Source organism: Centrocercus urophasianus, unplaced genomic scaffold, assembly GCF_019232065.1.
Source record: "Centrocercus urophasianus isolate 14NV4802_14NV808 unplaced genomic scaffold, USGS_Curo_1.0 seq_19, whole genome shotgun sequence".
Classification (NCBI taxonomy): Eukaryota; Metazoa; Chordata; class Aves; order Galliformes; family Phasianidae; genus Centrocercus; species Centrocercus urophasianus.
This window is the reverse complement of record NW_024884744.1, coordinates 9,444,149-9,467,622: the sequence shown is the minus strand read 5'-3', so window position 1 is coordinate 9,467,622 and position 23,474 is coordinate 9,444,149. Positions and strand designations below refer to the sequence as shown.

The 23,474-nt window shown below is 42.1% G+C and overlaps 1 protein-coding gene across 5 annotated transcripts in view; it reads right to left on the bottom strand.

Moving 5' to 3' along the window:
- Positions 1-23,474, bottom strand: part of LOC122161492 (LIM domain containing preferred translocation partner in lipoma) — a 320,970-nt gene that overhangs the window by 103,378 nt on the left and 194,118 nt on the right. The window lies entirely within an intron of this gene.

Sequence of the window (23,474 nt, the reverse complement as noted above, 5' to 3'; positions counted from 1 at the left end):
AGATGCACTGGTCGAGTTCACTTTCCCCTTCTCAGAGCTGAAGAACATCTGGGTTCACAAGAGGGCAGGACAGACTCAAGAATAAGTTAATTAACACCTCACAGTGCTTTAAATCACATTCAGAAACCTAAACCAACATTTGCTGAAGACAGTGATAAGTCTTGCTGCTTTATCTCTCAAAGGAAATTGGCTTTTCAAAAACCACTAAACACCTGTTGACAATCAGAGTGGTTCTCTGTTTTCAAAGTGGGCAGAAAAGGACTGGAGACCTTCACTTAATGGTAAAAGGGAAAAAATAAAAGTGAACCAAAATCCCTGTGTTCTGCAGATACTCCAGAAGCTAAAAAAAAATCTGCTGATAACATGCCTGGTTCAGATCTGCCCAGCATCTTTTTAGCAAGTCCTCCTGGTAGCAGTTGGAGATTAATTATTTCCCTCTTTAAAAACCTTTTTTACAATCAGTGGGATGCACAAAGGCTTTAAATGTGACCATGACCCAGACCTCCCTTCTTCACAGTACTCCTGCAGCCAGAAACGGTTGCAATTGTTGGAACAGTATTTGGCTTTGAAATCCCACCATCCAAATCCAATTCTCACCTTTCAGAGTGACCGTTATCTTCTCATCATTTGAAATACTTCTGACTACTGATCTGAAGCTGTAGGATTCTGCCTGCAAGCCTCAGAGGAGCTTCAACTTGCACTTCTGTATAAAGGAGCTCCACGTTGTGGCTGCATTATCTGTCCAGCTGCCATCAGACAATAGCACTAAAGAAAAACGAAACTCTCTTTTCAAGTATTTATTCCTAATTTACTAAGGGCTAACAGTAACCAGTGACAAAACCCCAAAAGTTCTCATTGAAATATTTCATTTACCTAACAGCTTGAAATCTCCAGGCTGAAGATTATGTGCTCACACATGTCTGCGTGCTAAGTCTTCAATTAAAGAAAATAGAAAAGCCTTGCAGTTAAACCACTGGGAGACCTCTAAGCATTCACAGCCTCATCTCTTTGCACATGAAATGTTAATGGGGCAACCACGCACGGCTGGCTCCACAGATAATGGTTCAGATACCAGTGGATTTGTGATACCTATCACTGGGCTTCAGAGGTGAGAGGGCCTGTTTTGCTTCTTAGGTGATGACATCTTGTCAACATGCCACGTTCCTCACGTCAGTTCAGGAGTTCATTACATCTAGATAACACCCTTTTTGCTCTCCGGCTCATGTTTTTTAATGCCATGAACAACCTGGTGATTCATCAGAGGAGATGGATGGTGATCTGCGGCAGGCAGACAGCCTCCAGTTGATCTACTGCCCTGGTTGGAGCTCACCACAGGGCCTTTAATTTCATGTGGGGTGTTTACTGCAGTTCCTGAAAGTCCAGTGCTGTTATAGAACAAGCTCGTAACCGCACCTGACAAAGGTTCAGGGCTTGTCAAAATTGGTCTAATTTGTATGCTGTGTAAACAACATTAAGTCTTTGGAAGTTTACTATTAAGTCTTCAGTTACTAAAATTGCATTTCAAAATATGCATGACCAGGGAGATATTTGCAGAACATGTTATGGTCAGCATGGATGATAGCTAGCACACAGCAGTAGTCTGCATTGTGCTGCTCCACATACAGGACCACAATCTACTATTGCTTAGGCCAAGAGTCATAGTTCAGTGCACTCTGATAAAGAAAAAAGTTTTCTGATATCCTCTAGAGCTTACACAGAAAAAACTTTATGGGTTTGCTGGGCAGTTTAAAATAAATTCAACTGAGCAGCTGGTTGTAGTGTAGGCCACCCCAAAAGAAATGTCTTCTATGGTAACTACAACAGATACAAAGAGCACAACAATATTACAGTAGAGTAAATTCTCAACGTAGTCACTACCATAAGCTGTGCATTTTTACCAGTGATGAAGAAGAGCCTGCATGCTGTGCTAGTAAAAATCTTCACCAGTGGAGGTGACCCACTGTTTTACAGCTACTATGATAGCTTCAGTGCTGAGACAATGCTCCCCATGCAATCCATCTTCCACTGGCTGAAAAGACAGAAGTCAGAAGCTGCCAAATCTGGACTATACAGAGGGTGTGGAAGGACAGCCCAGTCAAGATCAACAGTGTGCTCTACAGTCTTCAAACTAGTATGAGACCTGGAGTTAATGTGTTGCAAGAGAAAGGTTGTCATCTTCTCTGGCCTGACTCTGGAAGTTCAAGTCTTCAGCATAGTCAGTTCTTTCTGATCCTGTATAAGCATTCGTGGGACCCACCTGGCACAAACGGCAATATTTCAAGGTTGCCACTATTGTTTCCAACACACTGAAGCTGGTATTCAGCTCCATACACAGTTCCATGGTCATAATTTACTGCTTCATGATTGAGTCACTTGTCTTGATGCCCAGTACAGGTGCAGGAAATTGTATCTGGGGATCTTTGTATTTATCCTCATCTCAGAGGACAAGAGCACCCAGCTTCTAGAGCTGTGATCCATTGAAATGTTAAGGCAAAAAGGAAAAAACATGGCTCCACGCTCCATACCAAGACTTAAGACAATTCTGCAAGTTCATTTTTGGTTTAAGTTCATGCACGTTTTATAAGGGCTCTGAGTATGAGAACGTAATTTTCAGAAAGAATGAAAAAGACAAGGACATTTAAAAGGCCTTTGACTGGACTAAATTTCATTCAAGGGAAAAAAATGATGCTTACTCTATCATAGGTAAAATTTTGCCTCATTCAGAGTCAAGAGGAGTTTAGCCAAGGGCCAAGTTTTCAAACCATAATTTATTTTCAGAGGCTAGCACAGTCTAGTACTGGATTTATCCAATGGTCTGATTTTATCCCTGGAGACTGGGTGGGTCTTTTTGGAGAACAAGAGTTAATGTTGCACTAAAGGAATACACAAGATACACAAGATAATTATTGTTCTAACTGAAGATACTAACACAGTATTTTACTTTATTTTGACTGATGAATATACTGAACTACCAGATCACAGTTCTCAGAAACAGCACCAAATCCCCACTTTTTCTTAAAAAGAGAATGACATGCAAAATAAATCCAGAAGCTAAAAGCAGCCAAATAAAAACACTCTTGTCTGTTAAACAGAGGTTAATTCCTGAAGCATACTTTTAAAACACTTTGTTTTCAATCCAATTTGGAGTTTTATGAACCAAAATGCCGTTATGGTGGTTGCTAAAACAGTTGTATTAGTTGTTACAATTATATCCGCATCTACCCAGGGCCATAAACCTTCCCACTTGTTGCATAATGCTGCAATTACTCCATAAACTGTTAGTCAGTTAGTTGCCCGCAGAATAAATAAGTGTCAATGAGAGCCACTGGCCTGCACAAAGGATGAGAATGCAAACGGAAACCAGGGAATTCTCCAGATTTATGAAAGTGGTTTTATTGACCATTATCAAATGTCCAAAAGAGTCAAACTTTCCTCAGCATATAAAATTTGTAATTGTAAACCAACAGTATTGCAATGGAACGTTCCACTGCAGGATGTGAAGAGGAGAAAGAACGGCTGCTGCACTCGTGTGGTTGAGCCTACTCCTGCCCTCCAAGGCCTGCATCTCTTCCTTCAGCAACCAGAGATAAACATGCCCTTGTTTGAGGGGCTGGAAATTGCTCAGACTCTATTAGGAGACAAGGGGAAGCTCTTACTTTGAGTAGAATGGAAAAACACGGACAAAATGCCAGCAAGCTGCTTTTTATCTTCAATTTCTTGGACTGCTGCACACTACCAAAAGTCTTTTGCTTCCCCAAACCCTACGGTACCTCTTTAGCTGAGCTGTGAAGTTGTTTCATCAACAAACACAACCAACTCTCAATGACAAGACTGGAAGATTTATGATTTTTGTCATCTTTAAACAGCTGTCGTAAAAAAAATATATATATATATATATGTATATATATATATATATATAGTGGCAAGCTGCTGAATTCATTTGCTAGAAATTGACACTTATTGATGGCTGCTGCTCAGGGATAACATGGTGACCTGCTACAGTAATGACAAGATAAGAGCTTGCAATAAAACGATAGGGGAAAAGAACTTTAGGTCAAACATTTTCAAAATTCACATGCGTGAAGTCAAGCTTTGAATGCATCTGTAAACACCAAATCCCAGGTCATCTTTTCAGAACTGCTGTGTCCCTACAGTCCCTAGTGAAGTCAAATGCACTGTGCTATGGAAAAGCATACCTCGGGCTGCTTCTTCAGTAGCCTAAATATAGATGCATACACCTAATGCTGAGAAAAAAAATTGGCCTCAAAGGAGAGAAAAAAAAAGAGAAATTACAAACATGCTACAGCTGTGTCACTGCTGCAGTATCAATCCCTAATGAGAAAGATCTGCTTGCAACTTGTGTTTTCAAAACCAGGGTTCAAGGCCAGGATTTTTTATCATAGAAAGGAATTCACCATTTGTTAACCAAACTGCAGATTTCCTTCTTTATAAGAACAGAAGAAACAAAGCATCACTGGTCTCAAACTCTCCCAACTCTACTTTCTAGCTCCTTGCATCCCATACAGGTCTGCATATCTCAATATCAATCTTGGCATGGGTCAAACACCTTGCTAGTGCTGGCTGGACAGCGTGTGCCAGAAGAGCCTTGGCTTCCTCATAGCATGACACCAACAGGAACCCAGATGGGAGTCCAGCAAGTGTTCAGCAGCACCAGGCCTCCCCGAATACAAATGGCCTTTGCCAGTAGCAGAGCTGCTCCTGGAGAATACTTAGATCTGGTTCACCAACAAGAGTGGGGTGAGATAGTTAAAAGTTCCTTGAGGCCTTTACATTTCTAACATCCAATGAACTGAGTTCTCCTTAAGAATATATGTTTTCGGCAGACGAACACCCAAATTGATCCTCTATGCCAACAGGAAAGACTCTTGGCTTATCCTACTGCTCTCCATGCTAGACATCAACACAAAGTGCAGCCAGAAAGGCAGACAGCTGTATGGACCCATTAGTTATATTCCACTGTCACCAGGGAGTTCCCTTATTCCCCCACCCCACTTCTTTGCACAGTCATTGGGTGCCCCCCACTTTTCCTACAACTATTGGCCAACGTTGCCCCATTTTTTCCACTCTCCTCACTGCTGCAGGACAGGGCATGAAGGAAATGATGTCCCATCTCTGATGAAAGTCACAGATGAACAGAGCTGGGCTAACGTGGCTGTCCGTTTCCAAAGCAGCCTCCTTGTAACGCCACCACAAAGCATGCAGGACAGAGGCCGCTTGGCTTGAATGCTGTCCTTTGATAGAGAGGAGTTAAGGCTGCTAAAATTTTGTCTTTAGCAGCCTGGTGGCATTTTGGGTACTAAATGCTTCAATCTGCCCCTAGAACATGATCCAAAGCCCAACAAAAGCCATTGAGTATAAGCCTTGCTGCTTCACTTGCTTGCTCTTTCACCAAACCCTAGAAGCATAACTACCAGTACATAACAGCAGCAACATGGAAGGAGCATCTGTGTCTGTGCCAGTTTGGAAAAGACAAAGACTGGTATGCCTGAGGTACTGGGAAACAGGTGTCAACAACAGTTAGCAGCTGAGGGAGAGCCCAGCCATGTCTACGCTTGGGGCAGGTGGCAACGGGACGTTACTGGTACTCACAGAGGGATCACAAGGCTCTGCAAGGCACAGCACTTGTGTGCTCCGCTATGAGGTCTCTGGCCAGCTGCAAATCCTACAGGACTTGAATAATAAATAAATAATTAAAAAATAATAATAATAAATAAAATAATAAATAATAATAAATCTTGGCTCTTAATCAACAGATTGAATGTTGAGAACCTGAGTGCGAGGCAGGTGCCAGAACCCACAGCCAGTGAAAGTTGTTATGCACCAGAACACATGGCCAGACCAGGCTTACAGCCTGAAATGACTGTGATGGGAGCAGCAAGTTTTCTCTTTTTAATGCACTGCTGTTTCCTGCGCCATGCGGTTACAGCAGTGCAGGTGACTGTGCAGCCGAATGGTGACATCAGACACCACAAAGTATAGCTTCTCATGGCTCTTCTCAGAGCCATATAGGTAGAATCTGACCATGGCTTTTGTCATTCTTAATAATCAGCCTCAATTTTAAAGAGGATTGCTAAATAAATAAGGTGCAAAAGTAGCAGTAGGACCACCTCTTGCTTCAAGATGTTTCGGACTCTCAAGTTAAGGTCTAGGCTCTAGAACCCAAACCCAAAGTGCAAGTCCTATGCCTGCAAAAACCAGTCTGTAGGCAATAAGGAACAGTGCTTCATTAAATAGCAACTCTGCAGCTTGCACATGTGCTGCATTTTATAGTATATGAGATTTAGGAACAGTGATAGCTCAGGCTGACATAACCAGTTTTGAAAAGGCAAAAACTGGAAGGTTTCTCAGAGCTTTGACAAAAGACTTTGCAGTCATTTCCCTGTGGTTTTTCATTTCTCAAACAATTAGCAGAGGAGTTGCATGCTAGAGCTCTGTCAAACCCCCTCAGAGTCACTCTACCCTAGTTCCTAACACTGAGCTACCTGAAGTGCTGTCCTATATAACAATCATTTCCAAGCTTCTTTTGTTTGTGGTAGACACGAAGCATCAGTATCCTGCTGTCTCTGTGTCTTTCATTCTCCAGCTTCTTTGGACAACAGGGCTTCTGTGCATTTTCAGCCAAGCAGGCGCTTGATCTTCTACATTGGCCAGAGTTTCTGCTTTTTTTCCTGCTAACACCTTCTGCATTCTTTTCTTCAAATGGGAACTCGTGTCAGTGGTTCAGAGAGCAACACAGTCACCTCTAGAATGATTACTGAACCAAGACCTTGCTGTCCTACTAATATCGCTACATTTTATTTCTGACTGTAGCCAAGGATGGCATAAAACTAGAAATGTACAGGCTCTTTTAAAATGCTAGATCTCTCTGCCTTTTACATGCATTTTAGGTGCTAGAAGGTAGAAAATAGGCAATATTGTTCTTGTTCTTCTAAATGTTGCAAGTTCTGTGGACTCTCTCCCATAGCCAGCCCCACAAATTGCAGAAAGGGCTGTTCATGTATGTAGTCAGCTCTGGATGAACTCTGTCTAGTCATGCATTTCTCAGGGTGAATTTTTCAAAGGAGATGCAGAACAAAGTACTTGACCCCCTTGTGAACACATGCCAGTACTAATGCTGCCTTCCAGCCCAAATTGCAATCATTAACATCCATTACAGGCCACCATCTCCTAAGCCCTGGGCACATCAAAACAGTCAAGAGTGGCTTTGGTGCACTCCTATTGAAACATAGGTGCATGGGTACATCTTCTGATTCTACATTGCAAGTAGGCCAGACAAAAATAACATTCCCTTTCTTGGAACTTGTTTTCAGCAGTTGAACATTTCACAAAGAGAAACTGTTAGAGCAAACACTCAAAAGGTCAAGCTCTAAATAAACAGAGAGACAGAGTGATGAAAAGGGTTAGTTGTTATTAATGAAGCTGAGATGATCACAAGTCAAAAAAAAAGCAAAGCAGTAATGAAGACAGAGTGCTAGGAGCATGCAAGATCACATATGAAGATAAAAAGCAAAAGTTACATTCCCCAGCCTGAGATGTAACATGACTCAACGAATCTTCCTTCACTACTCCCTGGGATTCCCAGCTACTTTACAGCTACAGTCACTGACTTGAGGAAGATCAACAAACTGGTTGTGTACCAGGAGTGTGCACACCAATCTCCACATGAATATTATGCTCACCTAAGGTGAAAACAAATCCAATTTGTACCTACTTCATAAACTTATTTTATTTTCATGCATGAACAGGATTTCCCTCCAAATCAGGTGCATGTTTCTGACACGTTACGCTCATAAGATGTGGCATGCAGCTCACAGTGGAAGAAATCTCTACAGTCAACCACCACCTCCAAGACGACATTAGGAAAAAAAGATACAAAATAATGGAAATGTTGATGAGCTAAATTCTGCTTAAAGCTTTCCTGTTTTATTGGTGTTTACTTTTGGGACTTGCTTGTTTACCAGTAACATGCCAGCGTTACACTGGATATAGTGTGTACTTTACAGAAAGTACAGAACCATAGAAGCCACAGATCTTGGCTCTGAAGTGAAATTCAGATCTGATTATGTATCCTGCTTTAGGACTGGCTCTCCTTATAATGAGCTGAGCCCCAAGCACAAGCATAGTCAAAGTTTGGCTCTACAGTTTGTATCTTGACCCTAGGTAAACCTCAAAGAGGATCATTTGTGGTTCAGAACAAACAAACAAAAAAATCCCTTGATGTTTCTGAGTCATCACATTGCCTTAGTTCAATTTTCAAAGGTGGATTTGCCTCAGTCGATCAGAGAGCTTTAGGTGGGCTCCCTAAGTGCTGCTTGGCTCAAAGGCAACTTGGCATCCTCAACACCATTCGTCCAGAGGGAAGACCTATCAGAGAAGAGCCGCATGTCTGTACCATGCAGGACCTCATATGCAAGGCTATGAGCAGCTATTTGCAACTGTTCACAACCAGGCCCCCTGCTCACTAAGAGCGAGGAGAGCACTTCGGACATTCCTGTGAATGTTAAACATTTGCTTAAATGGCAGGACGAACTCCTCCCTCACACTGCGCCATCTCACATTGTGCAGTACAAGTTGTCCTCCTCCTGCTGGCTCCCATCCACAGCAGTGTAATTAGAGGAGAACTGGTGTGACAAGAGCAAACAATAAAGTAAACACACATAGATCAACTGTTCCAGCTTCACAAGTGCCAGTCCCAGAACTAGAGAACAAAAGTGCTCAGGAAAGTAGTTCCTTAGGCACTCAAAAGGAAGACTGGGACCTAAACAGCTCATGCACTGATGAGAAAATGAGCAGGTCACTAGAGGTGCCAACCTGCATACGTGGCTCCAGTAGATTTCCAAATAACCCAGATAAAGTGAGCCAAGCATCTGTGGATACCCGCGATGGCCTCCCATAGCACAGGGGACCGCAGGCGCTGCTGAGGAGAGCAGGCTGTTGACTTGGGGAGAAAAACATAAAAATAAAAAAGCAAGGACTGTTGGTATTACAGAACAGTGTGCTGAGGAAACAGGAAAGGAAACAGCAATAAACTGCTGGGACCCACTGCTGCAAGAAATAAGTAGGACAAACTGCTGGGTCAACAGAGCATCGAACATGGCAAAGGCCTGGCCCCGTTACCTTGCTGAAACATGAATGGCTGAATGCTAATCCTGTGAGGAGCCCACTGCTTACAACAGAACAAATTATTTATTAGATGCTAACAGAGATGGAGATGTAGAGTGAGGAGGAGTGGACAGGTACATTTATGAACAACGTGCACGTGTGTGTGGTACTGGCGGCAAGAGATGGAGAACAGGGAGCAACTGCAGCATGGTTGACTGTGCCTTGAGCTACACGCAAAGCCTTTCTGTAGACTGGCTCTTCCAGTGCTGTCCACAGTAACAACATGGGGCATGCTCAGCTGCCAGGCGTCCCTAGTCATTGGGTTATGACTGTACAGAAATTGCTGCATCCTAATAAACAGTATCTTTTGCTAGAGAACACTGGTGACCTCCAATGTCCTTCTCCTTGTGTTCTGAAATGAATTGACAAGGCCAATGTGCTCTGGCATGCAAACACATGCACAGACACAGTGTTTGCTTTGCTTATTGCCCCATACCTGCACATCCCAGTCAGAGGCAACTGTCATTCTGTGGCATCACATGAAAGACATTGTGAGTGCAGCTTTTTGCCCAGCCTCAGCACCCTGAAGCTCCCAGGATAACACCCAGATATGCTCTTTCCCCCCAGAGCCTCTGACCATCTAGCACACCAGGGACACAAAGGAAAACCAAAAGACTCACTGAAACTTGGAGCTGTCAGTTCGGATGGCCTCACACAACCACACCCAGACCTGACAAGTGCCTTCACAACTTCTCCTTTTAAGAGGAAGCACAGATGACTGCACGTCAAAACCCCGGGCTTCACTTCCCCACTTCAACACCAACTCAGTCTCTGGACCTGGGCATGTTAATTAACACAAGCATTGTTTGATTCCCCCATCTGTCAGCTATTCTATAGAAGCATTCTCACTCCCAGTCCTTCACTGCTTGCAGACAGAAGCCTTCTTCCCTGCAACCCCACCAGTCACAATGAAGAAAGAATGAGTGCAGATGGATGAAGACCAGAGTGGGACAGCTCATCTGTGGTAACTCCAAGGGAGAGGGAAGGGAATATAAGATTCAAGCAGCCTAACTTAACTGTATTGGTGAATTCTTTGTTCAGAGCACCAAAGACTGACATTAAGCCATTTGCACTAAATTACAGTTTGGATGAACATTTCTCTTCGCCCATGTTCAGCTGAAGGCTGAAAACTGAAGTCCTCAACTTTACAGTACCATGAACTCCCTGGAGAACAGCAGAAATCACAGGTGAACAGCCAACGTTGAGAACAGGGACAGAGCTGTACAAGTGCATTACCTAGCCATTATGTGCCTAAATATGCAGGAATGCATGTGGGTGTTTGAAACCTCGCATGAAAACCCAGGCTCAAAGCATGTCAGGTAGTTAACAGAATCACAGAACCATTTGAGTTGGAAGAGACCCTTAAAGGCCATCTGGTTCAACTCCCTGCAATAAACATGGACACCTACAGCTCCATCAGGTGCTCAGGGCCCCATCCAGCCTGACCTTGGGTGTCTCCAAGGCCGGGGCATCCATCTGGACAACCTGTGCCAGCACATTATTGCCCTTACTGTGAAAGACTTCCTCCTTATATCCAATCTAAATCTCTTCTCTTTTAGTTTGAAACTATTTCTCCTTGTCCTATCACAACAGACCCTGCTAAAGAGTCAGTCTCCTTCTTTCTTATAGCCCCAATCTAGGTACGAGAGGCCACTATCAGGTCATCCCAGAGCCTTCTCTTCTTTGCTATACAGAAAGTAAAATTCAGTTTGCTCAGAATTTCTACTGTAGCCAACGTTTTGACCATTCCCATAAAAGAACTTACCAAGAAGTGTTAAGCATACAAAAGTCCAAAAGCTCCCACGTACCAGTATGAATAAGGTATAGATTCCCCTGAAGGTAAGCATAAAGTCACTGTAACACCAGAAATAGATACAATGTGTTACATCTTTCAGAAAGGCAGGGAGCCACCAAGTAAAAAGGCTACACTGTGATTTACTCAATCTCCTACTTGTTGTCTGAGCACCTCAGATGATAGAACCTCTGATCCCTACTCCTGGCTTTATTAAATCAACACAGTTGCTTCCAAGTTAATACAACTATGCTGACATCGCTCTGGCCCAATATACTCATCACAAAATGGTAAACTACATTGTGTTTCCAAGTGCCTTCTTAGGATAGATCAAACTCACCCATGCATGCAATGTATACGGGTTTTGCATATATCACGTTGCATCTACTAAGGCATCTTTTTTTCATCTTCGTATGTTTCTCTTTCTGGCTTCTTGTCTCAAATTTCCAAAAGCTGGAAATAATCATAGGATCATGAAGGTTGGAAAAGACCTCTAAAATCATCTAGTTCAACCGTCCACCTACCACCACCATTACCCACTAACCATGCCCCTAAAGTACTAAGTAAGCTTCCCTGTGCAGCCTGCGCCAGCGCATTATCACTCCTTCTATGCACCCTGAACCTCCTCTGGCACAACTTGAGGCCATCACCTCTTGTCCTATCACTGTTGCCTGAGAGCAGAGGCTAACTCCCACTTCGCCACAACCTCTTTTTAAGAACAGAGTGACGAAGTCCCTCCTGAGCCTCCTCTTCCCCAGACTAAACAATCGCAGTTCCCTCAGTTGTTGTTCCCCGTAAGATTTGTGGCTCCAGACTTCACACTCACATGAACAGAGATAGCTTGATTTTGGCTGCAAAACAGTTCTTTTTCATAAATGTGTTTGTTTTACAGCCTTCTAAAACAGAGTGGGGCACAACACAGCCACCAAACGTCAGATGAGCCATATAAGAGCGGCTGAACAATCCTGAACACCAGGGCAACAACATTTATCTTCCTCCTCGCTTCCCACATTCCTTGTATGTAGTTTGCATAAAACACATGGATGTGTCAGTAACAGAGAAGCCCAGGAGGCCAGCAGCAGTGCCTGATTTCACTGGCCTTTTTTCCTGCCTGACAACAAAACAAAACAGGCACTTAGGCCACGATACTGTCTCTTCACCAAAGTCTTCAGGCTCAGACAAGGTCAGAATGCTGTTCCTCTAGGCTAGCATGTATATATCACACGGTCCAAGAGCTAATTCATCCTTAAAACTCTATGGCTTGGTTAATTAAATCATTCTCAATCTGTGAGATGACCGTTTTATCTTCCCAGCACAGGTACCCCGCTGTCCCTGTGACACTGCATTGGGACACAGACCAGTGGAGGAGAAAACCACGTGGCCACTGCCCATGTGAGCCTGGCACAGCTACTTTCCCTCTGTAAGTATGGGGAAGTGACTATAAAAATCGGGATACAGCCTTATGCCTTTCAGAGGCTTTGTGAAAAATTTAGTTAAGATTCATAAGAGGGCTCTGAAAGTATTAAAAAAAAAACCTACATAAATGATAAATTTTAACTGTTTTTAATGATGAATAGCCACAGTTCTGAGAGATCTTTTCTTACTTTCCGTACAAAGGTGCAAAAATATCCTTCATTGCAAATAACCACTCTGCCTGCTGTGAGAGGCTATGCACATGATTCCAATTGCCTTTCACAAAGAAAACAAGAATAACATTTTGCATTTATAGACTTTAAAACTACTTTGCAGACAATCGAGTCTCAAAACCCCCACTGTGATACAGGAGGCAAACATTATACCTGTTTTACACAGGAAACCAAGAGGCAAAAATATTGAACTGCCTTGCCTAAAGCCAGAAATGAGACATTTGAGAATTCAGACACACTAGCGAGGTCCATCCAGACCCACATTTGCTCACTTGCTCTTCTTAACAAACTGTTTACTATTCCACTTCCATACAGCAAATGCACAAAACAAGTGGCACCATCACTTATCTGCATTCCCTACACATTTAACTTTCTGTAGGTACCTCTACTGACCACAGAATGTGCCTGGGATTGCGTTAGGCCACTTATTCAATTTCCTAGCATGTGTGACAGTAGAAAAGTTGTTGACAACTAAAAGTTAACCAAACATGTATTTTTAGAACCTAAGCCCGACGTTCTAGTGTCTGGACTCATAACTACCCATTTCTCTGACATTAAGCTGAGCCACCACATGAGAAAATTGCTAGAATGATAGTATTTCCAGGGCACACTGAGTCACTGTCCGACATCTAAAATGGGAAATAAAATAATTTCTCAGAAATTGTCAGCACAGTGGGAGGCAAAGTTTGCAGGAACTCAGCTTGTAGAGAAAAATTCAGGTTTCTACTCTAAAACAGGTCCCTCGGCACTAAGCACACTTTTTTTTAATTACCAGATGATAGAAAAACAATTAGGTCCCATGGCATTATTTCCTGACATTATCTCATATTTAGAACAATTATTAAGCAACACTAGCAAAATGATAATGGTGATAACCAGGGAGCAGCAGCAGAAGGACCATGCAGACTCAGAAACACACATCTTTTTTTGCTTTGATCTGATCCATCCCAGCGAGGAGCTGAGGTCCCTGCCTGGAGACACTTCTTGCCCTGTCCCATGAAGAAGGGCGCTCATGAACCTCATCCCCCTCCACAGCAGGAATTCCCAACCCTGGCCAGACCACCTTGGCTTGCCTCCTCACTGGCACATGGGGAATGCTAACGTTGCAGAGTAAGAAAGTCCCTAGAGCAATAGTTCTCTTCATTTGCATATCATTTTTTTCTTCCCTTTGCAAGTGCAGGCCTCCGCATAATGAATTTAAGCTTCTGACAACAGGCTCTCATAGACTGGGAACTACAGCTCTGAAGTAATTTGCTGACACTGAGGGTTTTCAAGGTGAAAGCCACCGATCTCCTGTGCAGGTATGGGAGAGCCTGTCCTCAGGAGAAGCCTCTGCAGTCCCAATGTTAATGATTAGCTCCTAAATGGAAGCAGAAGGGTTGATGAGGGTTTATATGGCTGCATATCCTTCGTATCCCTTTTGAAAGGAGAAACAGATGTTTCCAAAGACCACAAACTTCCACTCTACAAATCTCAGCCTATTACCTTGAGGCAGACAGTTCCAATAACTGAATTAAAAAACAAATTAATTGTTTTGCTGGAAGGTTAAGAAAAGAGCACCAAGTGGAGATTCAGAGGTTGGATGCATTCCCTTAGACAGCAGTACATCTGTCTGCTCGGAAGGCAGCAGAAGGCATGGGAAAACCCTGTCCTGTCACCAATTTCAGCTGGTAATCAGGGGCTTCAAGACTGCTAACACAACTGCAGAGGAGCACTGGAAAGCTTTCCCCTGTCACTCATGCTCTCAAGTTTAACCCTCCTCTCATCTGTCTGTACATGCTCCGGACTTCTCCACTAGCATTCATTTAAATTTATAAACAAACATCAGATACTACCTGCTTGTGTAATGCCAAAGAAGTTCATTTATCTGGGATGTCTGGTTCTCCCCCACCTTTTCTCACTCATTTTAAATTGATACCATCTTGATTTACAAAAAAGTGGCACTTTTGAGTGCTGCCTTCAGATAGTCATTTGTATGCATTTCTCATCTTTTAACTAACAAAAAACAGAGGAAAAAGTTAATTTTGCTGTAGCAGCCCGTTGTGATATAAATAAAAATAATAGGTGCATTCACAGATTTTGAACTTTTTACAGCCACTGCTGCAAGAAGCAATTTTAATTTATAACCACGGAGACTTGCAAAACATATAACGAAGACATAATAAAATGGAATGTTTATCCTGTGGCTCCCATTAGACCTCTTCCGTTCGATGGTTGTAACTAATGACTTGTTTTTCCACTTTTGTATTGGAAGCCTTATTATTGGGCTGCACAGAGCATACCTTATTTGATTTCCCTAGCAATGCCTGCACCTCTCACTGAAGCCTGCAATTAGATGTTTATGAAATAATATTGAAAAGCTGCATAATCTTGTCTGTGGTCAAAAATTAAAACAAAAAAAAAAAAAGCCAGCGACAAAACAGCCCTGTTGGTATAATATTATACTGAGTACAATAGACTAATGTTCACTCCAGTGCATGTGTCCTTTTGAGTAACCACTTCTATCTGACAACCTTTTTTTGGCAGCAGAACACACTGTACTTTTTGGATAATTGACTGTGGAATATAGTGCTGTTTACTCAAAAGCAGGTCACACAGAACTGAGCTTCCAGTTGTCTTTATCCTTTTACCTTTCTTATCTTCGTGCCTGAACACTGAACTTCTTTTAATTACATGTGGTTTTAATTGCTGTGCTGTACTTATTCATCAGAAGGTGGTCTGGTGGTGAAAGAGAAAAGAAAGGTGGGAAGCTGAATTCAGATTTGAAAACTCGATGTGGAGATATTATTGGTGAGCTATCAGATACAACCCCAAACATTCATTTCCAACACCCTCTGTTACCTGCAGGGTCACGTTTGCATGCAGCATAACTGCGTAGTTTCTCTACTCTTAAAATTGACAGGATGGTTTCACCCACCAATTGCTCACTGATCTGGAAATTCAATAGTGGCAAAGCCCCCATTTGAAGCCCCTCAAGCCTTGGGGGATGGGCACTCTTAGGGAAACGATGTGGAAACGTAAAAGTTGTGAAAAATCTAGAGCAGGGTAAGTGCAGTTAAGGAAATGAGTTCAGGAGAAAGTTTCATCTGAAGTGTTCAAATGAGGCAGTGAAAGAACTGATGTGTTTCTAAAGATTTTCTTGGGATGCAGCCTAAGGGAAAAGAGGTCACAAGCGTTGCTTAACAGGAGAGAGAATGGGCTTTGATGGTGCAAAGGGAACAGAAGAGCCTTCTAACACAGGCTGAAGAAGGCAGTGCAAGCACCACTCTGATGCAGATCTTCAGACAGAGAACCACAGGAGTCACCCAAGACCTGAAGCTCACAAAGTTCTCATGTAACTTGGCTTTGCAAGAGTACAGATGTCGCTGGGTACTAACTCACAAGAGGCTTCTTCTGTAGTCTGAGACTGGCAAATAACCTCTCAGGCTTCCTGGTGACAGCCTAGATGGAATCTGTCAGTGGCAAACACACAGCAGGAGCTTCCCTGGTCATTTATGCAGTTTTTCCTCCGAAAAAGTTGTGAGTTTTCACTTCAAGCTCTCAGAGCAACAACAGAAAAGGAGGTGATTCACTTAATGAGTGAGCAGTTCTCACAAAGCTGGAGGAAACCCCTGAAAGGAAACATCCTTCAGGTGTTCTAAAATACACTAACTAGGAATTAATGGGATGAATGTGATTTTATCTCATCTGCTCTATTAGAGCCCAGGTGTGGTTCCATTTTACTGATGACTCAAGTAATCCTAATACGTCAGTTTAAGTTACTGCCGATTCATTTGAGGAAATTTTATTTGTTTAGAAAAGAACTTTAACTGGCGGGGATGAATGATACTGATGATAATAATTCATCTGTCTGTGCTGGTGCTAAAACACACAGTGGAAAATCCTGCTAATGCTAGATTGATCAGCTAACACACAGCAGATCCGCTCTTCTAATTTGTTTCACGTAGCTGACTTCAGACAGCACACTGCACTCTGCACTATTTTGAGGTTCCATGTAAAACAAAGTCTACTAGCACGGATAAAGAGCAATATGAGTACTATTCTACTACAAGAAAGAGTTTGCCTGATGGCTTTTTTTTTCCCCCCAAGCAGAGAGAATACACTTTTTGGAACAAAGGAAAAAATGTGATTGGAAAGTTTAGAGCCCTTAAATTAATTCCCTAGACAAAAAGTTGAGGCATCATATTCATAACATCATGTTATGTAACTTGCACTGGAGCCAGGCAGCTACTAAGTGAAATAGTATGAGTTATAAAAGCAAAATATTATTGTGAAAACAATTTTACAACTTCATAATTCACTATTACTTTCATTTAAGAACAAAGCTGTCAGTACAACTGCAAATTCTGCTTTCCATGCAGGAGTCCTTTCAGCTGGTGATAGGAAACTTTTTTCCCTCCAGAGGCTGCTATTCCACTTAATATACTGCATTTCTTTACAGTTATACAGAGGTAAATCTTAACAGGAAGTCTGTTATGTGGGTGCCTAAGCAAGTTTAATATCAGAATATTTATGATCAATAAATGTAAACATATATTATCAATTATTTCTTACTACTGGAGGAAGAAATACCAAATCAGCACCCAAAATAGACTACTGTCTACTCTTTATAACCAAGAATTTATTTTAAGTGGGAACCCACACGGCTTGCACTTCTCACTAGGCACCATGATCAGCTCACAGAGGTATTTGGCTCAAGGTTGTGGTTGCCCACAACCACACCTACCAATGGAAAAGTGAATCACCTTTTCAACTGCGCACAGCTCCCTACACAAAGTTGGTGCCTTGTAACAGACCATTGCTATGATATGTGTGCACATTCCATTAAGAACTGGATTAAGACCACAAATACGTTTCGCAGAGCTCAGTAGGAAAATGACATCGGCATGGGCCAATCCGTTCCAAATGACATAACCAAAAATACTCCATTAGCCAAAGCAACACTATGAACAGAGTAGTTCCTTGTCAGGAACCAGCAACACTGTCAGGTCATTAGTCCTCAGTTTCACACCAATAAAGCAGGCAGGGTTCTTCTTGCCTTAAGCAGAGAAGCTTCCCAGAGACACCGAGATGCTCCCTGTCTACTTCTTCTCCCCAGCTCTTACTGATTTAGTGCCTAAACTTGGGCAAATTTTCTTGCTCATTCATGTCCTAGCAACCAAATTGGCAATAACAGAAATTATTTGATAGGAGAACAACGTCACCATGCATTTCAGCATTCTGGCTTTGGAAGAATTGCAATGCAGTTGGACACGAACACACTTTAAAACACCAAAAATCAGCTCCTCCAATAATCGGCAGCACCATCACACACAACAGCCAGAGTATGCCTGTGAATTAATTAAACTGCACTCACTTTCATGGGTTCTGCTTTTAGAATTGAAAGCTGTAAACTGAAAGCAAGCCCAACTGTCCTTGCCTCATCAGCTGCAGAGCATGCTGCCCACCAGAGACCAGAGCTCAGATGGCCCCAGGGCTCTAGCAATTACTGCTGCCCAGAAACCAGACAGCCTCCTCAACAGATGTTTCTTCTCACCCATAGGTAAGTATCTGCTGACTTTATTTTATGGCCACAGATAAAATATCCTTACCCGTTAGATTGTGACACAACCTGACAGCATCTGTCAATGCAGACACTTGGCTATCAAGAGTTAAACAGCACAGGAACAGAGCCCTTAATTAACTTCAAGGCTGCCCCATTCCTTATCATGTATGGAGGCATTGTCCTCAGCTTATTTTAAGAAGGAGCAAGAAAGAACATCCACGTATTATGTCAAAAGCCTTTTTCTCAATTATTCCTCCTTTATTACAAACCCAATGTGGCTGAACAAAGGCTAAAACTCAAAAACCTGCAAAAAAAAAAAAAAATAAAAAAATAAGACAGCTGTAAATTTAAGTTGGTTTCTTAGTGTATGCTGACCTGACTTACTCCCATAACTACCGGATTCCTGTTATCTTTAACTTCAAGGTAACTGTTTGGTGATTCTGAGTTTCTCTGTGATTCCCAAGAGACAAATCTGATGAATTCGTATCATCAGCCAGTTTTGCTAATAAAAGAAGCGTTTAAATAATACCAATATAATATAAAGAACCAACTGTGAAGTTCTGAAACAAGGATGGTAAGCTTGGTTGTTTTTTTTTGTTTTTTTTATTTTTTTATTTTTTAAGTGACAATTGGGTTCTTTCAAAAGTTTAGGCCGTAAGAGAGACTGTGCTAGATTCCTGTAGTAAAGATCAGCAAGCCATTACGAAATCATCTCTTCGCAACTCTTCCCAACCCGAATATTCTGAAGAAACTCACAAAGACTCTGGTGCAGAGATTTGTATTATCTTTGAGTGAAAAACACCGTTCTCAATGCCACAGAGTGCCAACAAGTCCCAACTCTGATCTGCTTCTCTCAGTGTGAGACACCGTCTTCTTCCCCTCCTCCTCATTTGAACAGAAGCAACACAACATTAAATTTAATCCACCCAGAAGCAATGACAGAGTCAGCAGCTGATATACAGCTAGTGCTGGTTAGAACTCAGAAATACTGTTTTATGAAGAATGTCAACATTTTGACATTTGTTGCTATTCTCAGGGTAGAACTGCATATTCATCTGGGAAATTTAAAATGTCACATTGAAATCGCAAATTCAATCCTGAATTTTGGAATTTCACCTTTTATTTCACTTTACATTATCATTCTGTCTTTTTTTAATGTATTCAGTACCAGACTGCAACATTTTAAATAACTTTTTAATTTGATATGGTTTTGTTTTAACATTGTAAAACTATGGGCAATTACTGGCTTGCATTGACAGAAAACCAGCTTGAACCATCATTTCACACTGTCCCCTGAATCCTATTCAGTGGAAAGCCATTGCCTTGGGCGCAGAGATGAGATTTTGAGGGAGAAGATACTTGGGGGGAGGGAGATGGCAAACACTAAGCCGCCTGCCTTTGTGCACAAGCAAAAAGCTAAGCTAAGAAAGGCTATATCCTGTGACAGCAGGAGGATATCTGGCAGATTGCATTTACTCATCTGCAGAGAACAAAAAATTCCTAGCCACTAGATTAACAGCAAACAGCAAGAGCATTAGTCTCAGTTCAAACACAAGAGCTGGAGGTATTACTTTATGTGAGTGATGGCAGACGCAAAAATTATTAAACCAATGCAAGAGGAGTGCATCAGTCATAGCAAAGGACACTGTCGAGCAGATGTTTCTGAGGCAAAGATGAAACTTCCAAGCAAATGTCTCCATCATAGGTATTAAATCAGTGGAAAAACTGACAAAAGCTGTGTAAAATGAGAAAACAGCGAGCCGTCACAGCCCTCTTTTGGGTATTGCAAGTTTCATGAGACCTGTTAATGCTGGTTGCAGTAGGCAGCAAAGAAACACCACCTCCAGCAGCACGGAAAGGATGAGGTGGTCAAGGTCTGCTAATCACAGGTGACCACCATCACCTAAGCCATGCCAAAACTGTAAGCTGCATCATTAGCCTTACCTCCCCCCCCCACCATAGTTTCTCCTTTTAATTTCCATAGTGCTCACTGAAAATCCTGCACAGGGCTGAAAGGCCATTTGAAGCAGCTGTCCTGCTCCTCATGCACTACTAGTGCATTAGTCCCTTTGGGAGGGAACATGGTTCCTCAGGACAATTAGTAGATTCAGAAATAGGAATGAGAATTCATGGGATCCAAGATCTAAGAAGGTCAGACCTCCTGAATGTCTGCAGTGGCCACTCCTCAAATGCACCAGGAAATACACCAGGGAGGTCCACCAAACATTGAGAATTTTTCCATTTCCCATTAAAATCATAAATATCAAAGTCTGAATGCAGAAAAAAGCACTTTCAAGTACAAAAATACCCACCAAAGCCAATCACTCTGTCTGAGATGTTACTAGACAAAAATAGCAAAGGGTAGGGTTACAAGGGACTGAGCCTTCATAGACTCGCATGAATGAGCTAGAATGTAAGCTGCAGTGGATGCTAATGAATTCAGCACCCATAGAGTGCTTTCTCCTCGTCCACAAAGACATGCAGTAGTATCTCAGAAACACTCCAACATAACATTCAGGTTGGATAATGGGAAAAGCTTCTTCCCAGAAGAGTGGATGGGCGTTGGGCTCAGGCTGCCCAGGGAGGCGGTGGAGTCACCGTCCAAGAACGGTGGAGATGTGGCACTGAGGGATGCGGTTTAATGGGAAATAGTGATGGTATGTGGACAGTTGGACTAGATGATCTTAGAGGTCTTTTCCAATCTTAACAATTCTGTGATAACCAAAACCAGTGAAAGGACCTAGAGTTATTGGAAGATATGAAGGGTATTTGGTGATTTGGCCAGACGCATTGGTTAATGGAAGGAGCTTCTTCAACTGTTTTGGCCACTAGGCAAACCTTCAAAAATCCTCTGTTCATGGCTTTGCCATTTTTATCCCCCAGCTGTGGGCATCTTTGTGCCAAAAATCATTATACCTAATGAGTCACTCTGGTCTACTGCTTGCTGACTTCTGCCAGCTGAGATGTTAAGAAAGAGCCTTCGCACTTCAGTCTGAAAGGACACAGTACCACTGCAAACAGCATGAAACCAGCCCACTGTATCACAAGTTTCTGCGATGGCTTTGTAACAACTCTTGTACCGTTCAGAGATCACTATCAGCAACCAAGAAATCTACTGAGATTTCTGGCCAGGAATGCCTTCAAAGTGTATGAAGGTTTGAATGAGGACATGCACTTCATTTGTTCATTTCCTAAATAGAACTTGGGCATTAATGCTAAGTGCAATGCAACAAAGAACTAAATGCAGAGAGGTTTCACATGCACAACTCTCACTCCCAAAAGTGGCCCAAGGACAGAATGCACCAGAGATGTCTGTGACTAAAGCACATTGTTCTCAGTGGGCCTTAAGAACCCATAGAGATTATTTGCTGTTCCCATACCAGTCCAGATTTATTTGGGATCAGCAGGGACATCAACATAATTAGTGCACAGTAGACAGCACAGAGCCACAGTATTGTTGATCTTTTTCTAGACAGAATGCAAAATATAAATCAAGGTGTTTTTTGATCATTACAAATCCTAAATGAATTGAATGAAAAAAAATCCTACTCAGTGACAGGTTCATGATTGATGTTAGAATTAAAGCTCAAGAATTTCTAACCTGAGATGGATTTGTTAAGATTTCTTTAATATTTTCTGCACAAAATGTGTTCAAAATTAAGAATGCATTTTTCTGAATACATTTGGAAACAATTCAGTATTTTAAGATGACTCCATTGCAAGAGGAAAAATATCTAAAAGGTACTCTTGTATTTTAAACAATAACACCTGCTTTTTAAATCATTCTGGCTTCTCAGTTCATTCTCCTTAACTGAGAGACCTCAAACCAACCCTGAAAAGGCAGAACACAACATATTTTCATGTAGAAAACCGATTCTGATTTCTGTTGTGCTGTAGCCAACAAGTAGATTTATAGCAATTATTCTCCCTATCAGAACTAACAAAGCCTTCCATTTTTTCTTCCTTTTAAGTAAGTCCAAAAGTTGATTTTATGAATGAGACTGCAAAGGAAGAGAAGAACACTCAGTAAAACCGGACAATACAGCTTCACTGGCAAAGTCCACACTGCTTTATTGCTGAGCACGTCCTACCGGACTGCAAGATCTTCAATTCTTCACCAATTAAACTGTGCATTTTACAAAGCAGCAATCAAAAAATTTGCACCACCATATTAGAGAACCATTGTAAGTTCAAAGGTGAAACAGGCAGTAATGCTGATTTCAGGAGGTTAGAAGAGAACTAAGTTCTGGAGAAATTTATCACCAAGCAGATCATAGTCTGTTTTGCAGAAATACTTCAGTTATTTTTATAGAGATGTGCACTTACAATTTTATATGTGTATTTGCAAATGTCACGTGCACGCGAACATGTATGTAAATATATATCTATCTATGTGTACGTGAAACCCCAAACTTGAACTAAATTAAATTGTCCCTCCAGCTTTGTAATGCAAATGAGACTTGTGCTGTTTGTGGTTCAAGATGATTTGCGTTTCCATAGAGATGCCGACTGAACTAAAGTTTTTAATTTTTTATACGTATAAGCCTATTTGTATCTACACAAGTCTAAATACGTATCTGCTATAGCTCAGCATTTCTGCAGTGACTCCACTGGAAGCACACCAATTTACACCAGTTAAGGCTATGTGCAAATTTCATACCTCTCACTAGTTTTCAATCTAAGCTCTGTACCAGGCACCTGCAGAGTTGACTTTATTGCTTTTCTCCTCACTTCTTGGTAAGGAAAGGGGAAAAACTCATAGACAGTATTTCAAGGAGTTTTCATTTATTATCCTGCCCTGGCCAGCACTGTGTTCACCACCTCCCCACATGGGCTTGGTGTCTTGGCCCTCAGGTGCAGCCAAACCCCATCATACAGAAGGATCACACAAAGCTGAGGCCCTACAAGCCCCCCAAGCCACATTTGAGGCGACCACCCAAAGCGACATGGGCCGGCCCATGCTGACATCTGGGCAGAGAAGCCAAGCAATTTAACTTTGTTTGGTATCTCCTTTGGTTTATAAGGCCCAAACACACATTGAAGTGATTGGATGCCACTTGCCTTGCTGCCACCTGAGAGGGAAATCAGAGCACCCACAGCACTGTGTGAGAACTCATTTCCATGTGGTTTTTCAGTGATAAGTGATTTTTAAACAGTGACGCACAAGAGGTCAACCTCCGGAATTGCTCTGAACCACAATCAAAAACAGTGCCTTCTGTATCTCCTATCTACATAAGATGAACAAATTCTCCAGTGAGCCAAAGATGCCCACGAGCACTCAGAGGAAACGTTGACTCCCATTTGATCC